The sequence below is a fragment of the Petaurus breviceps genome, unplaced genomic scaffold (genome assembly GCF_028583685.1).
Source record: "Petaurus breviceps papuanus isolate PSGF00001 unplaced genomic scaffold, PetGlider_PUasm1.0 126, whole genome shotgun sequence".
Taxonomy (NCBI): Eukaryota; Metazoa; Chordata; class Mammalia; order Diprotodontia; family Petauridae; genus Petaurus; species Petaurus breviceps.
The window spans coordinates 2,032,694-2,059,927 of NW_027185655.1; the positions used below are offsets into that span (position 1 = coordinate 2,032,694).

General features: G+C 39.0%; 1 protein-coding gene and 2 long non-coding RNA genes across 4 annotated transcripts in view; 2 read left to right on the forward strand and 1 right to left on the reverse strand.

Moving 5' to 3' along the window:
• The window catches only part of LOC138163804 (sulfotransferase 1 family member D1-like), a 33,059-nt gene extending 26,813 nt beyond the window's left edge, over positions 1-6,246 (reverse strand). The window contains exon 1 of the mRNA XM_069091368.1: positions 5,963-6,246. The gene's annotated coding sequence lies outside the window, so the exon portion shown is untranslated. The remainder of the gene's footprint in view (positions 1-5,962) is intronic.
• LOC138163824 (uncharacterized) lies at positions 764-23,450 on the forward strand. Its single transcript, XR_011168930.1, has 3 exons — positions 764-854; positions 17,071-17,278; positions 21,704-23,450. It is a non-coding gene; the product is annotated as an uncharacterized lncRNA (long non-coding RNA).
• On the forward strand, positions 18,916-21,621 carry LOC138163815 (uncharacterized). 2 transcript variants are annotated; one of them, XR_011168926.1, is made up of 2 exons: positions 18,916-19,112; positions 20,223-21,621. It is a non-coding gene; the product is annotated as an uncharacterized lncRNA (long non-coding RNA). The 2 variants fall into 2 exon arrangements; XR_011168928.1 differs by lacking the exon at positions 18,916-19,112 and adding an exon at positions 19,121-19,338.
• Positions 23,451-27,234: the final 3,784 nt, after the last annotated feature.

The window sequence follows — 27,234 nt, forward strand, 5'->3', positions numbered from 1 at the left end:
GTCTCAGTTTGTCTGAGGCAACACCCATTCAGTGATTAAGGCTAGGAAATGAGGCAAAGAATGACTCTTTTACTTTGTCAAAAAAATCAGTCTGAGAGGGGAAGACCCTCAGGGTTTCTGGCCAGAACAGAAATGGTTGTTATTTGCACTCACTTTGAGCCATCAGAATCCAGACAATGACCGAGCGAGGCTTGGAATGCATTGTTGGCCAATCAATGAGAGCCCGAGTGATTTGGGTTTAAGGCATGGTCCATAAAAAAGAAATCTATCCCATAAGCTCGAAGGCATCTTGCTATGTTTCAGCAATCAAAATTTATATTCCTTTGGGCAGAGCACCTGAAGGTGTCCCTCTGTGTACAGAAGGAGAGGAGGGAGATGATAATTGAATATACAGAAGCTGATAAGATTACCAGGCAAAATAACATTGAGGAAGAAAAAAAAGAGGGCCTAAGATAGAGCTTTGGCAAACCCCCATGAGTTCAGGCATGACCTGAAAGAAAACCCAGCAAAGGAGACAGGAGAGAGGTCAGACTGGAGGAGAAGCAGGTGACAATAGTGTTAAATGATCCAGAGAGAAGAGAATATTAAACACAAGAGAGTGATTAACGATGTCAAAGGTTGCAAAGAGGTTAAAAAGAATGAGGAATGAGAAAAGGCCATTGGGTTTGGCAATTAGATTATTGGTAATTTTGGAGAGAGCAGTTTTGGCTGAGTGATGAGGTCAGACCTGGATTATAAATGGTTAAGAAGAGAGTGTGAGCAGAAAAAGGGAAGGCACCAGACAGCCTTCTCAGGGAATTTAGACGTGAAAAGGAGAGAAAAAAGTTGGAAGCTAGCAGGGATGAATGGATCAAGTGAGTTTGGTTATTGTTTTTGTTTTTTGCTTTTTGGAGGGGGGAAGGCAAGGCAATTGGGGTAAAGTGACTTACCCAAGGTAACACGGCTAGTAAGTGTTAAGTGTCTGAGGCCAAATTTGAACTTGGGTCCTCCTGATTCCAGGGCCAGTGCTCTATTTACTGCGCCACCTAGCCGCCCCGAAGTGAGTTTTTTTGAGAATGGGGGAGACACAGGCATGTTTGTAGGCAGTGGGGAAGCAGCCAGTAAAAAGGAAGAGATTGAAGGTTGGTGAGAAAGTGGGGATAATAGAGAGATGTTGGAAAATGTAATATGGCATGGCTTTCACATGTAGAGGAGTTTATCCTGGTAAGGAGAAGGGCCCCCTCTTCACATAAAACAGGGATGAGGGAGTAGAGAGTGGCAAACAGCATGTAGATCTGAGCTGAGGAAGAGGGGAGAAAAGTCAACTCTTGGCAAATGTTCTCATTTTTCAGTGAAATATGAATAAGGTTCTTGGCTGAGAGGGTGAGGGAAGGGGAATCATGGGAGGCTGAGGAAGGATGAAAGAGGTGAGTCAGACAGTGCATGTGGTGCAATTATGGAAGGGTTACAGGGTTGCCTCACCTCAATGGGGACCCAGTTAGATGATGGAAAATAAACTTGTCATGGCCCCAGTTAGGACAGTTTGTTCCATCCCTGGGATCTGACCAGCCAACCTGGGACAACTGCCAATCGTTGCTCGGGGCGCTCAGTTGTTCCACCTGGGATCCCAGAAAAGGGAGGGAGTGAACTTTCTCCACTTCTTGAGAGGTTCCTCTGGGCCCCCTTTCTAAATCCAAAAAATCTCAGTGCAAGGAGCCACAGGAGAGACAAAAACGCCACCAGAGTGTATCCTGTGTGTTGTGTTGTTTTGTCTGTCTGTAACTTTCGTTTTGTCTCTGCCTGCCTTTCTTTTGGTCTCTGTAACTTTAATATCCTGTCTGTGGGTTTATGTAAAGAAATTTCTGAATCTGCCACCCTGTAATATGCATAAAAAAGCAGCCAAGACCTGTGCTAGAAAGATTAATAATCTCTCAAGGAGTGGCTGTTGAGAGAAAAGCATTTCTCCTTCTACTCCTTGAGCTCCAGCCAAAATTCTAGAAGTAGAAAGACAAATGGACAGAGAAAGAATGGGAGATTTCTCCCCTAAGATCTATCTAAGAGAAAAAGGGATCACTTCATTGATTCATTGCACTTTGGAATAGGATAACACTTAACCCTTTCCTGGGTCACAGAAAGAGAACTGTGCAACATCATTGGGAATATAGATCCAGGTAATTGAATTCGTTGTGGTTACTATGTGGCACCAAGAAAAATTATAGTTTATCTACAAAAACTGGAATTTAAGGTCACGAGATTGGTTATTCAATTGTTTTTATTTCAAAGTTCAAAATTAAGACCATGATTGTTACTGGTGAGCAGTTATATCATCTATGTCGTAGGAGAAGCAGTTTCTCTTAAAAGTCTCGAAGTAGATCTGAAATTTTAAAGGAATGAGCACCTAAGAAAAGTTTACTTGGCAAAAGGTCAAAAAGACAATTCCACTAAGACTTTCTTCCCTGTGGCCCTACCTCTGACAAGGCTAAGGACTATGGGGCCTGCTCACTGTGATCCAATTCTGACCAGTGACAAGTCACAACTGCTAAGATTCTCTTCCCTGTGGTCCCAGTTCTTCTTAGCTAGAGCTACGGAGCCCTCCTCTGTCATCCAGCTCTGATGGAGCTGAGGAGACAGTAAGAGGTTTGAACCATTAAGATTTTTCTCCCTGTTGTCCTGGCTATAACTGAGCTAGGGCTGCAGTGAAGTTAATTTGAGTTAACCTCCTCTGAAAAGAAAAAGGGGGGAAGGTACAGTAGCTACATGGGAGCTACGCAGGCTTGTCATCTGCCTACCTGAAAAGTTAAATCCCTGGAATAGAATATTTTTTTCTGGATGGCATGGGAACAGTTAGACAAGGGAAAAGAAGCTTGTGAAACAAAGGTACAAACACAAATTAATCATTATCCCATATACTAAGCCTGAGATACATCTGAGCTATTAAAGTAAAATTATATTCTTTCCACAGCCTAAATAGTTTAGTAAAAGGGTACTTGATCTAGCTCCCACCAGCAATAGTTTTAGATTCCCAGGTACCCTGAAGCCCACCCCTCTAAGTAAGCAGAGTCTGAAGTTTTTACTTCAAGTTTCCCAAACCCTCTCCTCAATGCTATGAGCACTGCCCTTTTTCTCCCAAATCGACCATTCCATAACCAGGTCTGCTACAGCTAAGCATTTATAGAGGTTTATTTGATAGAGTATAGGCTGATAATGTGCTTATGAGTGTGATGAATTTGGAAAAATGGAGGGTTTCCCCCTGAAATATAGAGTTCACTGTGTACCATGAAGCCCCAACTTCAGTACCATCTAAGAGGTCTCTCCCTTGCAGCAAATGATCCCTTTGCTTATTCCACGGCCAAGGAATTAAAGAAGGTTGCTAAGGACTAAGAAAACAATGGAGCAGGGAGAAAACACCCCAGAATATAGAGCACAAAAGAGAAAAACAAGAGAGGTACAGCTGAGAGAAAGATTAAAGAGAGAAAATCAGAAAAGTGAGAAAAAGCTTGTCAGTGAGAAAAAGTGTGTTTCAAACTCTGCACTGACTGGTTGTATGACCTAGAATAAATCACTTAACCCTGAGTCTCAATTCATCTTTAAAGTGGGGAGATGAGAAAAAGAGAGGAGAAAATGAGGTCAGAAGTCAACTAGCCTCTTCACTTGGTAAGATCAATCATTCTTCTTTGTAATTTGGAAATGCAATTAATGTCATCTCACAATTTATATTGTTGTATTTCTACACTGTATATTGTAAAACCTGAGTGAGGAGAAAATTGTGTAAGACCAGTAGTGTTAATGTTAACCCTGATTTGTAATATGTATATCTGCTATTTAGAAAAACTTGTAAAATTATTAAGCTATTTTGGGCTACTATTTTAATGCTAAAACCTATAACTGTTAATTGATTATTGTATGAACGAACACTTGTCTGACTAGTTCTGCCCATTCAGAACAGTCTCTCCTGCTTACAATTCATATAAATTTTCCTTATGTTGTAAAACTGTCAGACCCCCTAGAAATTATCTCCAGGCAAGGCCATTCAGCCTGAGAAAGGATATGTAGTTTTTAAATAAACCTAAGTTGGTAAGAAGTTGCAAAGATTAAAAAGGATTTTTATAAATTGGTTTTTATATTTTAGAAGGATGGTAAATGGAATTCCTTACATTATCAGATCTGATACATCTTTATTATTTATTGCAGCCCCATGAGAATAGAAATAATTATAACAGGCTCTAAGCTGTAATTGGCGAAGCTTGTTGTTTAAGGTACAAAGCATTTGGGACCATAACTAAATCTTATCTTGGGTCTGAATTTGGGTATAGTTGTCTGCATTAAATCAGTGTCTGAGAGAAAATGCCACTAGCTACTCAGAGGAATGTGATCCTGTACTGTCAACAGGTGGAAGTCTATATTTGGTAAAGGCCCAAGGGACAATCTTAGCCTCTGTCTGAGATGGGATCCCTCCTGGCTCAGTTTACCCATGAGGTTGCTTTGAAAAGGAATGTTTCCCACCTATTCCTGAGTCTAGCTATGAGATGGAACAGAGGCTGCATGAGATGGAATATCTGTAACTATACCTGAATTTACACAGAGCCAAGGATGTTTCTCCTGGCATATTTGGAAAGTCACATGTCCCTGCCTTTTTCCTTCTATAACAGGTTTCTATGCTCAGAGCAAGTAATCAATAAAAGATGTGAGCTTTTTATGTTAGCTTATTGGAAAATCTAATGTTATTTTTCATCCAGAATTAGAATATATACAGAAAGTTATGCAAATTGCTTAAGATCATTTAAAAGTTTTCAATTAACTTCCTCCATAAAAGTTTAGTGATCATTTATAAATCTTGAAACTGTTTTGAAGAAGGAAGATATTTTTAGAAGAAATTTTTAAAAATCTCTGGTATGATTTTAAGAGACCCACTAAAACCTTCACTTGCAAAATTGATGTAACAAATTGTAAAATAGAAAAGAACTTGCTGTTTTAATCTGAATTTGTAGTTATTCCATCATCTAAGCAAGTGTTAATATTTGTAACTGAATGCATATATGTAAAATTCACTCCCCTTTTTAAGATTCTGTTTGGCACCCCACCTTCTATTGTATTTTGGGTGCTGAAGGCTATTATGTATGACTGTTAATGATTTACTTCTCAAGTCCCTCCAAGATCTCCAAGACATCAAGGACGCAGCTCGAGTGGTGGACCAGATCACTCTGCTGTTAAGGTGGCCTGAAGAAAAGCCTGGATCCACCTGATAGTCCATAATAGTGGGGGAACATTTCACATGTGTTGCTAGAAACATACCCCAGATACAAGTCTGTTCTTGTTGGGTACCCAAGACTTTGCTAGAAATGGTACACCCCTTGGAATCATATTTTGTTGATTAGCAACACCTAACTCTATATAAGTGTATCTTACAGAAGACTCGATGCTGTCTTCCTTATTAGGGAGGCAGTCACCGAGGTTAATAAACACTCCTTTCAAATTATAATTGACTTGGCTCTCATGATTATTATATTTGTCCATTTCAAATCTAACTGTGAACACATTTCAAGTCCATGTGTTAGCATCTCGGACCTGAGACTCCTCAGATTCCACCTGTATTGCTTAAGGGTGGGGGGAAGCCATCCCTGTCACACTGTGGCATAGGGGCCCACATCACAACGATGCACTCAGATTTTTTTCCATGTCTCTGACAGCACAGCAGAGTAGAACCCTTCAGAGCTGGAGGGAACCTGGAGATCATCTCAGCTAAGAGCTTCAGGCTCACCCAAGTGACTTTCCAGATGGGACACAGTTAGCAGCAGACTAAGGCTAACAAGGCAGTTCTCCGGAATACTAACCACACCTTCCTCTGCCCTCTGTTCACCCTTCAGCTTTTTGGTTCTTTGAATTTTTGATTATATCATTATTAATTCTTATTATTAATAATTATATTATTTTTTTCATAACCTAAGCAAGGTCGTTATGAATGGAGGATAGTGTTTTTCCTTACCTGTTCCTTGCCTGTCCCGAAAAAAACCCCCAGAAATCCAGACTTTTTTTCTGCCTGATTTGGAAACTGATTCAGCTCCAGTGACCCAGTCAACTTAGATGAATTCTTTCAATGTTCTTAGAAAAAAATAAGAGGAACAGGATAGTAAAAAAGTGACCTGACCACGCCTTTTGTGGTTGTTATTCCGAGCTGGCAAGGTTGAGTTGCAGGTGTATTTTGCCTTGGTGGGGGACAGGATGAAACAGAGCCAGAGGAAATCCATCAGACTCTGCAGCCAGACAAGGTGCTGTGAATAAATACGTTTGTTAGATAAAGGATGGCCTATGCCCTCCCAGCTCCTCCCCAGAGCGAGGGAGGCTGGATCAGATACAGATGTCACTTATGACCATGGGGCTGTAAACTAGAGGGGAAAAACAGGCACATTTTATTTATTAATGGCACACACAGTACTTGGCCAAGTCAGTAAGTGCAGCTGAGAGAGGACATAGAGCTAAGAACTGGTATTGAGTGAATGTTAAGAAAATTAAGACCATATTAAGAAAATACAATAATTTTTCAGCAAAACAGAGCTTAGCTTTTAGCCAAACCAGCCTGGAGAGTCAGGCATGCTTGCTTCCTAAAGTGTTCAGTGGGTTAATCCTATCCAGTCCAAGGATTGCCAACCTTGGCTTTTAGCAAACTTTCTGGCTCTCTCATTCTATAGGAAAGGAGATGAATTATAGAGTTTACTATATATATATATATGTGTGTGTGTGTGTGTAAAGATAGATATGGTATGAATATAGCACTTTAAATTGGCAAAGAGTTTGCAAATATTAACTCATTTTATCCAGAAAACAGCAACAATGATAAAAGCTAACATTTGTATGGGGCAGTGGTTAGAGTGCCAGGGCTGGAATCAGGAACTTGTTTTTACTGCTGTTTAGTTGTTTTATGTCTGACTCTTCATGGCCCCTTTTGGTGTTTTCTTGGCAAAGATACTGTAGTGGTTTGCCATTCTCTTCTCCAGCTCATTTTTTATAGATGAGGAACTGAGGCAAAAGGGTTAAGTGACTTGACCAGGGTCACACAGCTAGTAAATGTCCGAGCCCAGGTTTGGCCAAGATGATGGGTCTTCTTGATTCCAAGCCCAGCACTCTATCCACTGCAGCGCCACCTAGCTCAGTGTCTTCAAACATCACCCTTAGGAAGCACCTGCAATGGAGATACAGCTTGGCAGCTGCTCCTGTAAGTGTAGTAGCCAGAGCTCCTGAAGACTCAGAAAAGAAAGTCCTTGTCACCAAGGTCTGTCAAGGTGCCATCAGATGGTTTAACACTAGAAACTGATATAATCTTATCAATGGAAATGACTTTAAGGAAGAAACATTAACATCTGCTCTGCAGCTGTATCCTAAGGACCATGGGCTTTCCATCTGACTTGCAGCTGAAACCTTCCATATATGTTTCTTCCCCTTTCCCTCCTCCCCCTCCCCCATAGAATGGGAGCTCCTTGAAAGCAGAGACTGTCTTACTTTTCTATTTGTATCTCAAGAACTTAGCATGGTGCTTTGCACATAGTAAGGACTTAATAGACCTGGTTTCAAATCTAGCCTTGGGCACTTACTTGCTGTGTGACCCTGGGTGAGTCACTTTACTCTCTTTGCCTCAGTTTCCTCATTTGTAAAATGAGCTGGAGAAGGGAATGCAAACCACTCCAGTATCTTTGCCAAGAAAACCCCAAATGGGGTCATGGAGAGCTGAATGTGACTGAAAAATGTCTAAATAACAACAAAATATTTGTATAGTGCTTGCTGTATGCCAAATACTGTGCTAAATGCTTTATACTAATTATCTCATTTGATCTTAGAACAGCCCTGGGTAATAGATGCTATTATTATCCCCATTTTGTCAATGAGGAAACTGAAGGAAACAGTTTTAGTGACTTTCCCATGGTCACACAGTTAACAAGTGTCTGGGGATTTGCTCTCAGGTCTTTCTCACTCCAAGTTCAATGTTCTACCCACTGTGTCATAACTGTCAAGAATGAGAAGTCAGTATATGCTGTAAGAAATGATGAGCAGGCAGATTTCAGAAAAACTTAGAATTACATGAACTGATGCTGAGCAGAACCAGGACAACACTGTACACAGTAACAGCAACATTGTGTGATGATCCACTCTGATTTAGCTCTTCTCAGAAACACAATGATCTGAGACAATTCCAAAAGACTCATGCAAATCAAAGCGTACTAGCTTCACTTTTTTGGGTGGTTTTTCCCTTTTGTTGATTCTTCTTTCACAACATGACTAATGTGGAAATATGTTTAACATGATTGCACATGCATAAGCTATATCAGATTGCTTGCTGTCTTGGGGAGGAGGGAAGAGAGGGAGGGAGGGAGAAAGGAAAATGTGGAACTCAAAATCTTATAAAACGCATGTTGAAAACTATCCTTACATGTAATTGGAAAAATAACATGCTATTAAATAAAAATGAGAAATAAGTAAAATTTTTTATAAAGTAAATTCTTTGGTATGTAACACTTTTAGTAGCATAAAGTTGTTAAATGTTTTTCAGAACACAGCCAGATAAGTTAAGGAGACCTTTGATTCTGTTTTTAATCAACTGCCAATTTTATCTCGGTACCCACAGATTGAATTCAGCATCCTTTCGTTATTTCTTGCTTTAGATTTGATTGAAGACTGAACTGAGAATCCTGACTGACAGATGTGACAGGGTCACAAAGAGGTCCCCTCTTGGTGGGTTTTGCCATTTATGCAGGGTATTCTCAGTCTACTTCCCACCGATGGCACGGGAGCTTTGGGGCTGATAGGATTTGGCATTCTAATATGAAATGGTTGATCCCTGGTTGTCTCCCTCCCCATCTACCTGCAAATCTTGCTGCTGTGGTCACATTTTGAGTGTACCCTTAGAGAAATCTGTCCCATTCTCACTTGTCCAACAGACTGATAAAACTGCAATTCCTTTTATAACAATTTAACTCGTTTAACAGGGTAGTGGAATGTGTTTACTTTTGCCCTTCTTGATGGGTCATACAGCATCTGGTTCAGGAGGGACCACATCTGTTAAAGAAGTGCCATGCACTCAGTGGCTGGGAGGACAATGGAGGGATCACTTAGAGTCCATACCATTCTATTAGAACGCTACATCCCATCATCATTGGATCTCCACATGGCTGCCATAAAACGGGGGAAAGAAGATAATATTTACACGCATTCTGGTCCACCACCAGGAAGGACCAATCCGAACATGCTCCGTGACTATGTTAAACAAGCAGAAGTTGTTAGCAAAGGATTTCAACTTTTATGGGCGTGTTGGTTAGAAATGAGCTAAGCTTCTCCAATGGCACAACAAAAATGTGGCAACTTCATTGACTGGGGAACCAGTTCAGGATTTCTGATTATTGGGAAACTCATTTATGAGCTACTATCATTGATTTTTTTCTAGCTTTATATAAAAATGTTTCATATCAAACCTCATTTAAAAAATTATTTTATTTTATGAAATAAAACAAACATCTCCATAACATGGTAGAATAATAAAAAGATGATTGCACATGAAACTGCAAATTTATTATATACAGCCTGCTATTCCTCTTAAATATATAACAAATTTAGCATGTCCATTTCTTTTTTTACCTTTCCCCCTCTTCCCTCCCCCTGCCCCCTAGAGATGGCTACCATTAGACACAAATATGCATACACACATATATGTCAAATCATTCTATATATAATTCTATTTGTTAGTTCTTTTTTGGATGCAGATAGCATCTTCCTTCGTATGTCCTTTGTAGCTAATTTGGGGTTTTGTAATAGTCAAAATGACAGTTGCTCAGATTTGTTGTTGAAACAATATTACTGTTACTATATACAATGTTCTCTTGGTTCTGTTCATTGCACTCTTCATTATTTTGTGCAAGTCTATCAATGTTTTTCTAAAAACAACAAGCTTCATTTGGTTTTGGTCAGTAGTAATTGTCTTTCAACTGTCTTTTAAATTTGTCAGGTGCTCTGCAATGGACCATCCACCCTCTACCCTGACCTTTCTCTCTTCAATCCAGGATTTCCCCACTACTTGCACAACTACTTTTGTAGTGTTACGTTTGACTCATTTACAGGGTGACCCCAATATCTTTTTTTTGGAGGGCAATTGGGGTTAAGAGACTTGCCCAAGGTCACATGGCTAGTTAAATATTAAGTGTCTGAGGCCAGATTTGAACCCAGGTCCTCCCTACTCCAGGGCTGGTGCTCTATTCACTGGGCCACCTAGCTGCCCTGTGACCCAACATCTTAATGCAATTTTAAACTTTAATAACTTTGGAAGTATAAATGCTACAAACTCATAAAAGCAACATTTGAAAGATTAAATATTTAAAATATCAATGTTTCTTAATAAAATTCAACATAACAACCATCTTGTGTTCTACACCACTCTAGCTGATTTTCAAACTTTGTAAAAACTTTCATAAGCTTGGCTCAGTGACTGAAAGAGCATTTGTAATTCTAGCCTTAAGATCATCCAGAGAATGAGGTTTTGATGTATATAGGATGTTTCTGATGTGACCCTACAAGAAAAAGTCAAATGTAAATACATCAGTAACCAAGGTGTCCAAGCAAGAGGAATTCCTCGACTCATCCACTGATCTGAGAAAATGTCGTCCAAAAACTGTGTCCCATGCAATGTATAATGACAGGATGCTCTGTCATTAAAATTCAAAATTCATAAAACTAAATAATTGTGAAAGAAATTTAAGTAAATGTTCAAATGGTATTTTTTGTAAGTCTGTAGCATTTATATTTCTAAAGTTATGAAAGCTTAAATAAGACTTTTGAGACACCCTTTATAGTTATTTGCCAAATACTCCCTCTGTTCCCCCTACCCCACCCAAGGGGATATGTCCCCCATTTAGTCATTTTAGCAGGACCCAAACCTTCTGGCCTGGGTCGTTGGCTCTGGACTTGTGTGTTACAGATGATATGGTTACCAGGAAACCACCAGCTCTTAACATAGATATCCAATGGTTTTATTCAGAGGTCCCCTTTCCTCTTGTCAACCAGGTTTCCTAACATTCTGATGAGTACTTTAAGGGGTCAGGGTCCTAAAGGAGTTTCCCAGAATCAAAGATTTAGAACTCCAAGGGACAAGAATGGCTATGAAAGCTGGAAAAAGTTTTGGCAAAAACTAGGTTTAGAATTGCATCTTATGCTATATGCCATAATATATTCTAACTGAAAAAACCTAAAAAACAAAAAAGAGGAGTGATGATGCTGAATGTGAGATTACTGACTTGGAATTTCTCCCCTTCTTCCAGTTCACCCTTGTGAATGGGAATTTTCCTTAAAGGAAGCCTGCTTGGCTGCTCCTGGTTGGGGTCATGACGGTGACTTTGTGAAGTGGGACTGGGGCCATGAGCATGTTGGCCCTGGACCAAGAGGGACTTCTAGCACCCCTTAGGACACAGGGACAGGAGAAGCCATCCCGGTCATGTCAGGACCTTCTGGTCTGCTAAGCAGCCCCTAGGCCCCGTGTCCCTATCTGCCATCTGTGCTGGGAGCTGTGGCAGGGAAGCTGGCATAGTTCAAAAGCCAGGAGCCAGGCAGGAACCATCAGGCTGAGGGTCTGCCATCCTTACGTTCTCCTTTACCTTACAGAGAGCTTGAGATGGAGCTGGAGAATGTCCCAGACAGTGGGGGGTGGACGTTCTAGAGCTACATTGCCCTGTCTTCGTAGGACAGAGGGGCATTTCCCCTGATCCTGGAACAACAAGAATGCTCCTGCTGGGTCTTTTTGAAGTTTGGCAGGTTGCCTGTTCTCAAGGAAAGAATCTTTTCTGCACCTGTCAATGGGCTCTTTAAGGGACCACTTGTCTATTGGTTGGAATACAGTGCCACCTGGTGATAAAATTTTAAACTACACCCCACTGCCAAGAAACACCAGGTCTTTCTTATAGGCTTGTAGAAGGCAAGACATTAGCCAATGTGTACTGCTTACACTAGCCGAGGGTTCCAAGTGTCATCCGAGCCACTAGCCAAGTCTACACTCATGTCATAATACATCACATCATTTGATTCTCAATGACAGCTCCATGACATTGGTTGGGTTATCATTGTTATTCTTGGTTTACAGATGAGGAAACCGGGACACTCTTAATATTATGTTATTAATGAATTAATATCAAACTAATATGCACTATATAATAAGAAATTATGTTAATTAATGTCAGTATTATTAATAGGGGTGTGTAGGGTGTAAAGGGAGTTCTAGTGCCTCTAGTGTGAGGGCTGGCTGAACCTTTTCAGGGCAACTCTCACCTGTGGCTCCAAAAAGCTGTAGCATGCACTATGGCCACATCCTGGTAAAACGGTCGTGGCAGACAGACTAACCCAGGCTGAGGGTAAATGACAAGTCTCAAACCTGTTGGTGACTTAGGGGGATGTCTGCCTCAAATGTGGAAAGACTTTCCCTGGTGGAACGGGTGGAGGAGAGCAACTTGTTCCAGTGGCTAAAGCAAGCAATGTCGAGCACTGAGAGTTTGCTGAGACATTGAAGGTCATCCACTGCATCCTGGGTCATCACTGGTCGTCTTGACTGATTGCTTAGTTGATATTTGAGGCAGGATTTGAATCTAGGTCTCTTGCCTTCGGGTCTATCAGACTTACCATTCCACAATTCTGTCTCTCTGCTAGTCAGGGGACAGTAGTAAAAACCTTAAAAAGATGCTGAGTACCTTGAAAGACTTAACATAGCTGGCATAGAGTAGTATGTAGGTGAACTGTCTCAAGAGATCAGATGCACTTAGGAAGAATCAGTAAGAGTTAGACAATCAGGAAAGAAGCCAGGTCTTGCCATCATCTCACCCCAATATTTACACATCTGGATGTGCAAAAAAAACTCTAACAAGAAAGTTAGAACCCAAAACAAGGTTTCTGAGCCAACAAGTAGCTTTCTACATACATATTTCTGCTGATGAGGGATATGCAGAGCCCTTAAGAAAATCAGGGAAATCTGTTCATAAGCATGAATGAGCTTCATTAACTGGAACTAAATAAATATTTGAGGAACATGAAAGAGAGAAGTTCAAGAGAGGTCATTCCCTCTCAGACAATTGGTTTCTTTGTTCTTCTGCATGGACACTTGAGTTCAACATTGTTAATGTGGTTTCCAAAGCATGGGTTATCTCACCACTGGGAACATGTTTTGAATTCTGCTGCTTCCTGATGTGCCCTCTCCCTGGGCCAGAGTGAGATGAATGGCACGGTGGGTAGTTTGGAGAGAGAGAAATAAGGTCATATATGTAGAGCTGCATGGGACCTTATAGGCATCCAAAATTTGGTGACTTGCTCAAGGGTCTTTACCCGGGTCTTCTTGTGTCAAATTCTGCTGTATCTTAGGACAGGAGAAGTGTATCTCCCTGAGGTCAGTGGCAGAGACATGTCTCAGATTTCACACAAAATCTCCAATGGAAATATTTGAATCTGGATTCCATTTATATAAAATACACAGGATTTTTTCATCTTATCTGGATCTACTCTTTTGAGCCGAGAAATTAGCCTATATAATACTTGTTGTCAGAGGATCATAGCTTTAGAATGGAAAGGAATCTGAGAGCTAATTAAGCTCCACACATTCATTTTGACAAAGTGAGAAACTGAGGCCCAGAAAAACTTACTTGAGGCCATGCAGGTATTCTTCCCCAAGAAATAAATCCAATCTTAAGGCATGAAGCATTTACCTTTGATAAAAAGTATCCTTTATTCTAAGTGAGCTTGATCCTCTCTAACATAAAGTGATTATAGTCCAATAATAATAATTAACTCAAAGGCTAATCTGTTGTACATGTTATGATTGGAGTGTAACAACAAAGAGCAGGAAGGCCAGCCAGGGTGATGCACAGAGGAGATTTCACATTGCCTGGGACCACTACAGTTTCAGGAACTCTGAAAAATCAGACAATTAGATTCTGGGTTTAACACCCTGCCAGTGTGTTGTAACTGGTCCTATGAACCTAAGAAATAGAAGAATGTAGGCTGGCTCTACTTCAAACTGTCATGCTGCTGTTGACAGTGAAGGACATGACATGAAAGACTGTAAAGCAAGTGGGGCTTCTTCCTTCCCAGGTGCTACAAGAAGGCAAGATAAAGATACCCACACCCCCATTTGATAGAAATACAGGTGTGAAAATGGGATTGACCACCAAACGACAAGCCATGAATAAACATGAAATAGACTAAATGTATGATCGCTTTTATTATGACCCATTATTACATTATAAAACAGAATTGGAAATATCTTATAAGGTCAAGACAAGGGTTCCATACTGTATGTTTTTGTCAATGGTATCCTCATTCTCAATTTACAGAACATAATTACTGATCAGTGCAGGAGAATAATAAAGAGTAAGCACATTCCAAAAAGCTAAATGAAATGGAAATTGAGGAATTCCTTAAATATGAAGGGGAAAAAGCCGAAGAAGTGGAAAGAATTGTAAATTTACACTTGACACAGGAGAGTTACTTCATAGTGAAATATATGGCAAAAATCACATGGATGTCTCATCTGATTTTGATGAGATGAGGATAATTAGAAGGTAATTTTGAAAAGTCCTAATCGAGTTTTATGGTATGGATCCAATTATATCAAAACAAAGTAATGTGTGTGCCTATTACAACCATCATAAAGAAACATATCCTCCCAAAATTTGATGGCATAAAAACATTTCAGGACCTGCACACAAAAGTAATGCTGCTGCCCTTGCCATGGTAAGGACCATAGGAAGAAAAAAAAGTGGAACTGTAGAGGTATCCTTCTAAGGACACACATCAAATGAAATCATGGTAGAAGCTTGATGCTTGAGAACACTAATGAAAACTTAAGAAAAGGCAATGAGAGATTACATCCATATGTAATTGGTAGATGCAGTAGAAAACTTGGATGTTTATACCACTTGATTAAAGGCATGGAAAAAGAAGCATGCAGAATGGAATCTGGTATACCTGAAAATTCTGATATCTTTAATAAATATATAAAAGTAAAAACAAAAAGGTTAAGGTGATATAAGGAATGAAACAGTGAAAGTAAGAAAATTTAAAAGTTCAACGTAAGCCACAAACTATGCTATAGAAATATAAGAAATGAAGAAATTAGAGGAGTTGTAGAACCTCTGAAAAAGAAGGGTGTGGAAAATTTCTGATCATCTACTTGGCAGAAATAAGTTCAACATATTAAAAGCTTGTGCACTGCTAAAAATGTTCAACAAGGAAGGAGATAGAAATCAGCTTTCCTACAAAATTGGAAAGTGGTGGGTCAGCATAAGATCCATAATTATTAACTGAAATGTTTCACAATGACATATGAATTACTAACACAGCATTTTCCCAGCTTCCTCTCTGATATGAGGCTGATTCCATCTTTCTGTTATTTATCTATATTTCTTGGATATCAGACTTTTGTCAGTATTTGACATAAATATTTTTCACAGTGTACCGCTCCCCTTCTCATCTGAGGTGTGCTAATTTTGTTCATAGAAAAGTTTTAAATTTCATATAATCAAAATTTCCCACCTTTTGTATTTGCTATAACCTTTGTTTAAGAATTTGGCTACTAATGCTGTGATGAGTTTCTGATCTGGTTCTGCTAAACTTTTATGGTATGGTCTTTATGATTCAAGTCACATATCCATTTTGAATTTATCATTGCATACAATATAAAGTGTTGGTCTAAACCTAATTCATGTCAGACTTTTCCAGTTTTTCCAGCAAATCTCTAAGTAAGGATAATGTCGTAGTCTCTTTGCTACTCTTTTCCTCCAATGTTTTTGAATTGATAGTCATTAGAAATAGTTTTATAAATTTCTTTCTCTGCTTTCTCTCTATCTAATTTGGGCATCAAGATCATATCTGTATCTTAAAAGAAACTTGGTAGAAGCCTCTCTTTTCTTATTTTAAAAAACAGTTTACGTAATATTGAGATTGACAGTTCATTTAATGTTTATTAGAACTCACCTTGTGTCCTATGTGGACTTGTTTTTTCCCCCTTTGGAACTTCATATATGACTTGTTCAGTCCCTCCCTCCCAGATTGGATTATTATAATTATCTATGTTTTGTTCTATTAAGCTGCGTATTTTATGTTTTTGTAAATATTCATCTATTTTAAGTTACCAGTTTTGTGCACATAAAACTTGGCAAAATGTTTTCTTATAATTTCCTTGATTTCTTTTTCATTTGTTGTGAATTCTCTTTTTTGATTTAAAAAAAATTAGCTACTCGACTTTACTCTCTTAAAAAATAAAATTAGTTAACTGTCCCGTGTGAATTTTTAATTTTAATCTATCCTTTGATTTTCAACATTTTTATTATTATGTTTAGGGGGGAGTTTTGATTTGTTTTTATTATAGAAATTTAGATGAATGCCCAATTCTTTGATCTCTTATTTTTCCCTTTTGATGAAAGTGTATAGAGATATAATTTTCCCCATAAGGACTACTTTGTCTGCGTCATAAAATTTTTGGTTTATTATCTAATTGTTGTCATTATCTTTTTGAAATTATATATAATTTTTATGATTTGATCTTTGACCCACCCGTTAATTTAGGATCAAGTTAGTAATTTTCCATCTGAGTTTGTATCCTTCCTTCAAAGGTCCTTAAATAATTGTCATTTTTATTGTATTATGATCAGTAAAAGTAGCATTGAATAATTTTGCTTTTCTGCCTTTGTTGATGAGGTTTCAATGTTCTAGTATACAGTAATAAAAGTGCCATGTACAACTGAGATACATGCACATATTTTGTTATTCCAATTTAGTAAATGATCAAGACTGGAAAACCTGAGTTCATGCTCTGCCTCAGACACTAGTTGTATGACTCTGGGCAAGTCACTTAACCTCTATGTACTTCAGTTTCCTCAACCATAACACGGGGACAATAATAACTCCCTCTAAAGTTGTTGTGATGATCAAATGAGATAATATGTGCAAAATGGTTAGCGCAGGGGCAGGCAATAGTAGGTACTACATAAATGCATAGTATAGTCAAGCAAAACAAATTTATGCTGTATTAGTCATTTCTGAAAATATTGCTTATACTACAGTCCATCCTTTCTCCATCAGGAGGTGGGAAATAGGCTTCATCATTTATCTTCTGGAGTCATGAACTATTATGGCATCTATCAGAATTCTGAAGTGGAGACCACGGATGTTCAGCAGAGCTGTATGGCCAGCTCAGCATGGGAGGAGTGTCATGAGGCCATCACAAGAAGACGGGAGAGGTTCTTCAAAGGGCCTTCAAGAGGTCCTTTCTGATATAGAGTGAGTCCTTGTGAGTATACTTTGTAAATGTTCAGTCTCCCAAATGATATTACATCTTGTAGAAGCACATTGAAATCCTTCTTTTCAGAAAAAGTGAAAACCTCAAGAAATGCTATTTTAATCGTCTTGAAAAACACGTTCCAGACTTCCTTTTCAAGGTGGGTTAGGTCAAGGACGCACACAAAAATAAGGTCTCATATAGGGAAAATGATCAAGAGAAAAAACTGAAATTTGGACAGAGGACCTCTGGTCTGTTTGAAGATCGTGCCCTTTTCCCTCTTCTCCTCTCCCCACCCCTAAAGGATTGGCCTAAGACCCACCCAAGGGAAGTGCCCTATATTCCAGTCAAAGGGAAGTTTTTTTCTTGTCTAGTCAAGTTTCCGTCATGTCTGACTCTCCATGACCCTAACTGGGTTTTCTTGGCAAAGATACTAGAGTGGTTGACCATTTCCTTCTCCAGCTTATTTTACAGATAAGGAACTGCAGCAAACAGAGTTAAGTGACTTGTCTAGGGTCACATATCTAGTAACTGTCTGAGGCTAGATTTGAACTCAGGGTGATGAGTTTTCTTGATTCCAAGCCCAGTGCTCTATCCACTGGGCAACCTACTTTCAACTATTATTAAAAAATAATTCTTGATAGAGATCTCTGGGACAAAGCTTTTTGATTCTTTGGGGGAAAATGGCCAAGGAAGAATCTGAGTGATAACTATTGGTTTGGAATGTTAACTCCAAATTGTATTTTAGCTACAGTCAATAAATATTTATTGTGTTGTGTCTGGAGTCGTGTTATGAGCTGGGGTTACAAAGAAAGACAAAAAGACAGCCCCAGCCCTCAAAGAGCTCAAATTTAAAGGGGCAGAAAACACACAAATGGTTATGTACAAACAAGTTACGTGTAAGATAAATAGGAAACACTCAACAGAGGAAAGTCACTAGAATTAAGAGGGTTTGGGAAATGTTTCTTGTAGGTGTTGTTTAATTATTTTTGCTGTTGTGTTGTTTCAGTCATGTCTGACTCTGTCAGACCCCTTTTAGGGTTTTCATGGCAAAGATACTGGAGTGGTTTGCCATTTCCTTCTCCAGCTCATTTTATAGATGAGGAAACTGAGGCACACAGGGCGAACTGACTTGCCCAAGGTCAGACAACGGAGGCAAACAAGGTTAAATGACTTGTCCAAAGTCACACAGCTAGTAAGTGTCTGAGGACAGATTTGAACTCAGGTCCTCCTGACTATCAGGACCAGCATTCTAAGCCCTGCCCCACTGAACTGCAAAGGAAAAGGAGAGCACAGCAATAGCCCAGCAAAAGAACGTTATCACTCCCTCAGAATAAGCTCATCATCACTTGGAATTTCATCCTCCTGGAGACTAATCCAGCCTCGATTCTTAGTACCTTCTCAGCTTCCTCTCCCCTGGTTGGAGCTGGAGGTCAAGGCAATTAACTTCTCTGAAAGCCTTCCTCTGTAGAGGGCACAGAACTGTGCAGCTTAGCTTTTCACTTTCTATCAGCTGCTCTGACTCCACCAACATCACGCACCCTTGAGTATCATGTCGCAACTGCCAGAGCTTAGAACAATGCCCAGCACATAGTTGGTGCCTAATAAATATTCACTGGCTGACTGACAGAAGGTGGGGTTTTAGCTGAGCCATGAAGGAAGCCAGGGAAGCCAAGAGGTAGAGATGAGGAGGAAGAAGATGCATAGGAGAGAGCCAGTGAAAATTCCTAGAGCCAAGAGATGGAGTGGCTTGTTGGAGGACCAGCCAGGAGGCCAGCGTCACTGAACCAAGAGTGTGTGTGTGGATGTATGGGTGTGGTGTATAAGGTGTAAGAAGACTGGATGGGTATGTAGGGGAGGCTAGGTTTTGAAAAACTTTCAATGACAAATGGAAGATTTTGTCCTGGAGGTGGTAGTGAGTTTATTGAGTGGGGGTGGGGTGGATAGTTGATGTGGTCAGACCTGCCCTTTAAGAAAGTCACTTTGTGGCTGAATGGAGGAGGGACTTGAGTAGGTAGAGACGTATGTCAAGAAGTCCCACCAGCAAGATTTTGCAGCAATCCAGGCATGACGTATTGAAGGACAGAAGGGAATATATTTGAGAAATGTTACAGAGATGACATTGATAGGCCTTGGTAACAGATTGGGATATGGGAGGTGAGAGATGATAAGTTACGAATGGCACTTAGGCTGAGAGACTGAGGGATTGGAATTATGGTATCGACAAGGATGTCTTTGGATTTGGCATTTAAGAAAGCACTGATAACTTTGGAGAGAGCAGTTTTGGTTGTTGTTAGTAATAGTAATGATAGTAATGGGGGGAAGGTGGGAGGTAGGATGATTTAGGGGTAAATGAGTTCAGTTCTGGACATGTTGAGTTTAAGATGTCTGCAGGACATTCAGTTTGAGATGTCTTATAGGCATTTGGAGAGGAGGTCAGCAGAGAGGTTCAGGCATAAGCAGATTTGAGAATCTTCTACATAGAGATGATAGTTGAACTCTTGGGAGCTGTTAAGATCAGTAGCTGAAGGAGTATAAAGTGTTAAAAGAAAATCTTTGGCTCTGGCTCTGTCTTGAAGGTCCTAAGAGAGTTCAGTCATGTATCCTGCTGAAGTCTGTGATATCAGGGTTGAGACATCAGTCACCATTCTGGTTTCAACCCCCTCATTTTCTGTTTTCCTCATGGAATGAACTTTATCTTATCTTTCTGCTATCTGTAAAATTCCATGGTTCCCATCCTGCTTATGTAGTCAAGACCTGTATAAGGTATTTTAAAACTGATGCTTGGGGCTCACTGACTTATGGGCAGATACAGTTTAGTATTTATTTATTATTTATTTAGTTTTTAGATACTACAGTTCAGTGTAGCTTGTGCTCTGAGTGTAATAAAGTTTTTTCTTTTCCTGTGTCTGTCTCCTGTGCTGGCTAATTGGCATTGACTCACGATGACTCTAAGACAATTCATGTGACAAAGACACAGGACAGAAATGCTGTGGGACATCCACTGTTGGTGAGGGTGTCCTGACTGAAGATACAGCAAAGAAGACTTAGAAGGAGCAGTCAGACAGGCAGGAGGAGAACCAGGAGAGAGTGGTGTCCCCAAAACCTCAAGAGAGTATGAAGAAGAAGATGGTGAGGACAATCTCACAAGTTGCAATCAAGTTCAGAGGGATGAGGAATGAGAAAATGTCATTGGATTTGGCATTTAAGAAAGCACTGGTAACTTTGGAGAGAACAATTTTGATTTAGGTTGGAAACTAGACTGTCAGGAGTGAAAAAGAGAATGAGAGAAGAGGAAATGGAGACATCACTTCTGTCTAGGATTAATTTGATGATTTTTTTCCCTGTTCAGTATTTCTATAAATGTTAACTTAAATCATCTTGGGGGGAAAGAGTCATGTCTAAGGGTATTGAAAAACTATGCCTGTTTGGACATCTCTCTCTTTCCCTCTCCAAGTTAGAAATGTTCAGATATTAGATTATTTTTAAATTAAATAAAATTGTTCCTGGCAGACTTTGATCAATCAATAAACTTTTATTAAGTACCACGCTGACTTGCACCTAAAATGCAGATGGTACAGTATTAATATCTTTTCTTTGACAATAGCATGTTGAAGGGGAAGTATTGGCAGTAATGTTCTAATGTAAATTTTCTTGCTCAGCTATTTCAGTAAATATTGTTGCTCTAAGCCAGTTGTCATCTCTGACTGTTTGAAAGGTAAACATCAGTGGGGGTTCCTGAGGATTGTAGATCTTTTACCTCATTGTAATCATTCTTCAGGGAACCTGGTCTGCAAGTGAGAGTTGAAGGGTACCCTAAAGCAGTAGGCTAAATCTAATTATGTGTGTGTGCGCAAGACATTTTAAGGTTAAATTGTACACTTAATTTGTACTTAGAGCAGGGTCATAAAAAAACAAACATTTTTCAATGGTGTCCAATTTGTGACCCCATTTAGGATTTTCTTGGTAGAGATACTTCAATGGTTTGCCAGTTCCTTCTCCAGCTCATTTTTTTTACAGATGAAGAAACTAAGGCAAACTGGGTTAAGTGATTTGTCCAAGGTTTTAAACAATGATCTTAGAGATGAGAGTACTATGCCCTTGTGATTACCTCCAAGTTTTGAAAATCTAGTTTATAACACAAATTATCCCTTATATGCTACCTATAACTGTTTATTACTCTTAAGAACCAATGTAAAGCTGGAATTCAGCTGAACATGCAATCTTGAGGTCTTTGATCTTCTTACATACTATTATATCATGAGATAAGAGCTTAATTATTTACATGCTGGGCTTGAATTTTTACCTTTGACCTTCTTAATATTTTATTTTTAATGAATAAAAATTTATTTCCTTTCACTTTTGATCTTAGTTAATTTTCTGTATAACCTTAGGAAAAGTTGTAAGAGTCAGTTCTTTGTTCACTTTGCTTCCTAGAGCCAAGAGATGGAGTGCCTTGTTGGAGGACCTGCCAGGAGGCCAGTGTCACTGAACCAAGAGTGCATGTATGGAAAGGAAAATAGTTCTTTTTCTATTTTTTCATCATTTATACATTCTTTTAAAACTATAATATCTTAGAAACTGAGGCAGAACTCTGGGAATATACTAAAAGGGAAATCCTCACCCCTTAGACCTCTCCTGATGATAAGATATGTTTATTGTAAGGATATATAAATACTCATATATAATACACACATACACATACATATATATGGACACGGATATGAATATAGATAGCTTTATAGGAAAGGATAACTTTATATGTAAGGGTAACTTTCTAAGCTCTGGAGGGCTAGTGGCAGGGTTGGGGAGAGGATGAGTGTAGCAGCAAGCACCCCAAGCGTCCCCAGGGTGGCTGCCAACACAGGATCTTAGATCTGCTTTGCTAAAGGAAAGCAACTCAAAATGGGTTAACAAGCTTACTTTAATCAGTCAAACATATATCGTTTACCTAGTTCAGGGGAAAAAGGTCAGTACCCCGAACTTCAGAGTATACAGACAGAATTATTAAGACGGAGAAACAGATCAAGTAGACAGGTTTCCAAACTGTCCAATGATTACATCCATACCAAATCAACATCTGGGTTTTTCAAAGCTGGGGGGGCTCTCAACAATGGCTTCCCAGAGTCTCATCTGATCAAATCACAGAACACTTCTCAAAGTGAGCCCCAAAGCAAAGCCTCACATCAGGGATTATATATCCTTCTCCTGGGTCAGAGAATGTAACCACCCTCTTGACCCACTGCCCAATCACACAGCATCAAGGTATGGGCATTCCTGAAAACCAAGCCTCCTGCCACAGGCTCCATGTGACCACATTCAGCCTATTAGAAGGCAGAGTATATTTTCAAATCAAGGAAGGTTCTCAGAGTCTCTTAAGCCTATCAAAGGGCCTAGGGGCAGAGAAGATCTTTAAATTTGCATTTCCATTACAATGAGTTGGAGGTTGTCCTGACTCAGGGTAGCACCTTTTAGTGTTGGGTTGCAATGAGTTACTCATAGGTCAGAACAAAAGACCTGTGTTAACAAAAGTTAAAAGAATAAAGGCAGGTAGGGTCTCTCAGATAACAAAGACTACAATTTTTATTTTTGGTGCTCAGGTTGTAAGGTCTGACTTTAGGTCTACTTTAGGTTCATCTCTCAGGAATGGAGTTACCACTTTTTAGTGCTGTCCCTCCATGACCTCTTGCTGTGTTAGAGGTCCCCTAATTTTGGCAATCCTTTTCCCACTTTCTAAGCAATCTTCATTATTCCAACACTACTTTCCTTACAACACAGAATTACTCTTCTATGATTGGTCTCCAGACAAGAAGGGAATCAATAAAACATTTTAATAGACATTCGATAAGCTATATTATTGCTCCTCAAATAGCAGAGCATTGCCCACTATATTGCATGCCATACTGTATTTTTCTTTAAAAAATGTTTTTTTTACTATGAACTAGAAAATCATCAACCAACATGAATATTTATATATACAAAGATCAGCAAGAAAAGGACTGCATATAAATTCTTGAATCTGTCATATACAGCTTGTTTTCAAAATAAAGTAAAATTTCTCATGCTATTGTCAACATTGCTTTGTTTCTTCAATTTCCCTTCCTAAGCTTCCTTCTGCTCTTTGTTATGTATTATTAAAATATTTCACTGGTGTGCTTTCTTCCCTTTCCTTTAAAAAAGCTTTTGATCACTACTTTGCAACTTAACCCCTCTCCTGAATAAAAGCCCATCATTGTGACAAGTATGTATATTCAAGCAAAATCAATTTCTATCACATTGACTGTCTAAGAATGTATGATTCATTCCAAACCCATAGTCCATCATCACCTCTTCACTAAGAAGTAGGAAGTGTATTCTTGTCACTAATTCTCTGAGTTGTAATTGTTCATTGAGCTGCTCAGAGTTCTTAAATCTCTCCAAATTATTTTCATTTACAGTGTTGTAGGTTACTGTTTAGTTATATTTCTGCTCACTTCACTCTGAATCAGTGTATGTAACTTTTCCAAGGTTTCTCAGCAACTGTCATTTTAACTAATTCTTATGCCATATTAATATTACATTACAATTATTTGTCATAATTTATTCAGCCATTCTCTAATTGATAGGTACCCGCATTTCTTTGCTAAAACAAAAAGTCACTATAGATATTTTTCATACATAGAAAGTCTTTTTCTTCTGTCTCTCATCTCTTTGGGGTATTTTCTTAGTAACAGTTTTGTTGGTTCAAAAGATGACATCGTTTAGTGACTTTTTGGGTATATTTCCAAATTGCGTTTCAGAATTTATTTCAATTCACAGTATCTTCACTGCATTAGTATGCCTTTCTTACTATAACCATTGCAATGGTTATAATTTTTCTATCCTTGACAATCTGATTGTTATGAAGTATAAACTCAGAGTTTTAATTTTTGGTTTTTTTGGTTAGTGATTTGGAGCATTTTTTACACTGTTCTTGATAGCTTGGATTTCTTCTCTTGATCATTGCCTATTCACATTTTTTGGGGAGAATGGTTCTTGTTCTTATATAGGGTGTCCCAAAAGTCTTAGTGAAATTTTAAGCTTTAATAAACTTAATAAATAAAAAAGAAAAAAGCTTATTTAATATATCCTAATAAGAGATAAATGTATTCAAGTTTAATAAGCTTTAATAAGATTATTAAAACTTATACTGCACTAAGACTTTTGGAATACCCTATATAGATGAATTAAATTCCTCACAGCCTGGTCCCTTCCCAGCTAACAGGAAATCGTCTATGATCTAGCCACATTGGACCATTCATTCCTTGCACATGGCACACAATCTCCTGCCTTGGTAATGGCTGTTGCCCAAGCCTGAAATCCACTTTCTCCTACCCTTTATCTCTTAGTTTTGGTGGCTTCCACTGAAACCAATCAAATGCCTACTTTAGCACAAGGCATTCTCTTCTCCTCTATGATTACCTGTTACCTTTTTCTACTCTGTATAAGCACTCATCTACATTTTGTCTTCCCCATTAGAAAGTGAGCTTCTTCAGGGCACAGATGGGTTTTTGCCAGCCTTTGTATCCCCAATGTTTAGCACAGTGCTTGGCATGTAGTAAATATTAATAAATATTCATTGATTAAAAAAATTCTTCTATCTTCATATAATCACATACCTCAATTTTATACCATTATTTCTTCTACTTGCTTAACTCATAAAACAACCCTTTCTCTCCATTGGGGAGGTAAATATTCCTTTTTTCTCTTTTTTATGCATTCTTTTTAAACTATAAAATCTTAGTGACTCAGGCAGAACTCCGGGAATATAATAAAGGGGAAATCCTCACCCCCTAGACTTCTCCTGATGGTAAGATATGTTTATTGTAAGGATATATAAGTACACATATATAATACACAAACATATATATGGATATGAATATGGATAGCTTTATATGTAAGGGTAACTTTCTAAGTTCTGGAGGGCTAGTGGCAGGGTTGGGGAGAGGATGAGTTGGAGGTTGTCCTGACTCAGGGTAGCACCTTTTAGTGTTGGGTTGCAATGGGTTACTCATAGGTCTTCGAACACAAGACTTTTGTTAACAAAAGTTAACAAAATGTTTACTTAGCCCTGATATAGAAAGGATATTCAACAAAAATACCCCAGAGTCCAGCTTGGGTAGATTCTCACTCCTCCCCTCCCCCCATCTTCATATAAAAATGTGTTTGTTCAGCAGAGCAAAGTGTGATGAATTGCTACTCTTGGGACATTTTCCAAGTCTAGAGGACTCTGACCTCATGTTGGTGCACCTTTTTATGTACTGAGGTGACCCAGAAGCACCATCAATATAGCTAGAGGCTATCTGGAAACTCAAGGGAGGCATAGCCAAGCCTCTTCTCATCCTGGGGCCAATCAAATCCTGGCTTTATTGTCTTTTAGGGAAAAACCAGTCTAACTTTCATTTGGGGATGGGAGGGGATATTCTGGTAGATATTTGTCCTATGGAGTGAGATGGGATCCAAATTCTTGGAGGTATAAATCCAAATACATATTTTTGCTCTTAGTCATCTAATTTTCCTGGGCAAACAATTCAATAATAATTTCATTGCCCAATGATTTCTTAAAGTGTGAATTTATCCAATCCTTACCTTTTATTTTTATTATATTCTATTTCAGGTTCTCTATTCTGTTCCACTGATCTATTTCTCTATTTTTTCTGATGTTAAATAGTTTTGTATGTAGCTGGTACTTCATCACCTATTTCATTTCTGTGGAGATCCCAGAACCCAACATGTGTCCAAAGGGGTAGAGAAATGGAATAGAATTTGTAAGACACATCACTAGAAGTACTGTTGTGGTTCTGTCATTATAGTTGTGTCCAACTCTTTGTGGCTGCATTTGGAATTTTCTTGGGAAAAATACTTGAGTGGTTTGTCATTTCTTTATCCAACTCATTTTACAGATGAGGAAACTGAGGTTAAGGGACTTTTCAGACTTTACAGTTCTAAGGTGGGTTAGATTAAGAACAAAAAAGCCTCTTGTGTAAGGAAATGGATTAAAGGAAGACACTGAAATGTGAACAAAGTGGACCTTTTATCTTCTTGAAGATCTTGCCTTACTCCTTCTCTCCACAACCCTAAAGGGATTGGCCCAAGACCCATTCAAGGGAAGTGCCCCCTATTTCACTCAAAGAGAAGTTTTCTCTTATTGTCAAGTCTCAGTCACATCTGACTCTTCCTGACCTCATTTGGGGGTTTCTTGGCCAAGATACTGGAGCCAAAGAGGCCTGGTTTAGGACTCAGATATTAAATCCTAATAGTGGACTTTAAGAGCTCTTTGAGATGAGACTTTTTTGTTAAGTTAGCTCCTGAGTTATTTGTTAGGGGTTACACTTATAAGGATGTTGTTTGAGTTCTGAAACCAATAGGCTCTTCCCAAGACTTTAGTTATTTGGCTCCTATGTAAATGCCCTGATGATCATGGCTTTGACTTAGGCCTTGAAGCCAGCTCTTGAGAGCATCCTTTATAATGTGACTGCATATGAAAGGAGTTAACTGACCCTTCCTAAGACTCTCTGCAACCTAGAGAATAAATCCTTATCAAATTATCTATTCTGTGCTACTTCCAGGATATAACAGACTATAAGGTAATGATAAGAATACTTGAGTCCCCTTCCGTTGTCTCATTGCTCTATAAAAATCTTGTCCTAAGAATCAATAAATGGAGTTCATCATTCTTTCTTGAACTACCCACATGGCCTGGTCATTTCTTATTCACGTCTCTGGTCATGTTTAAGTGCTGGACACTGAGCAGCCCATGGCAAAGTGGTTTACCATTTCCTTCTTATTTTACAGATGAGGAACAGAGGCTAAGTGGTTAAGTGACTTGCTCAGGGTCACACATCTAGTAAGTGTCTGGAGTCAGATTTGAACTCAGGAAGATGAGTCTTCCTGACTTCAAGCCTGGTACTCTAGCCATTGTGTCACCTAGCTGCCACTGGATCTGAGAT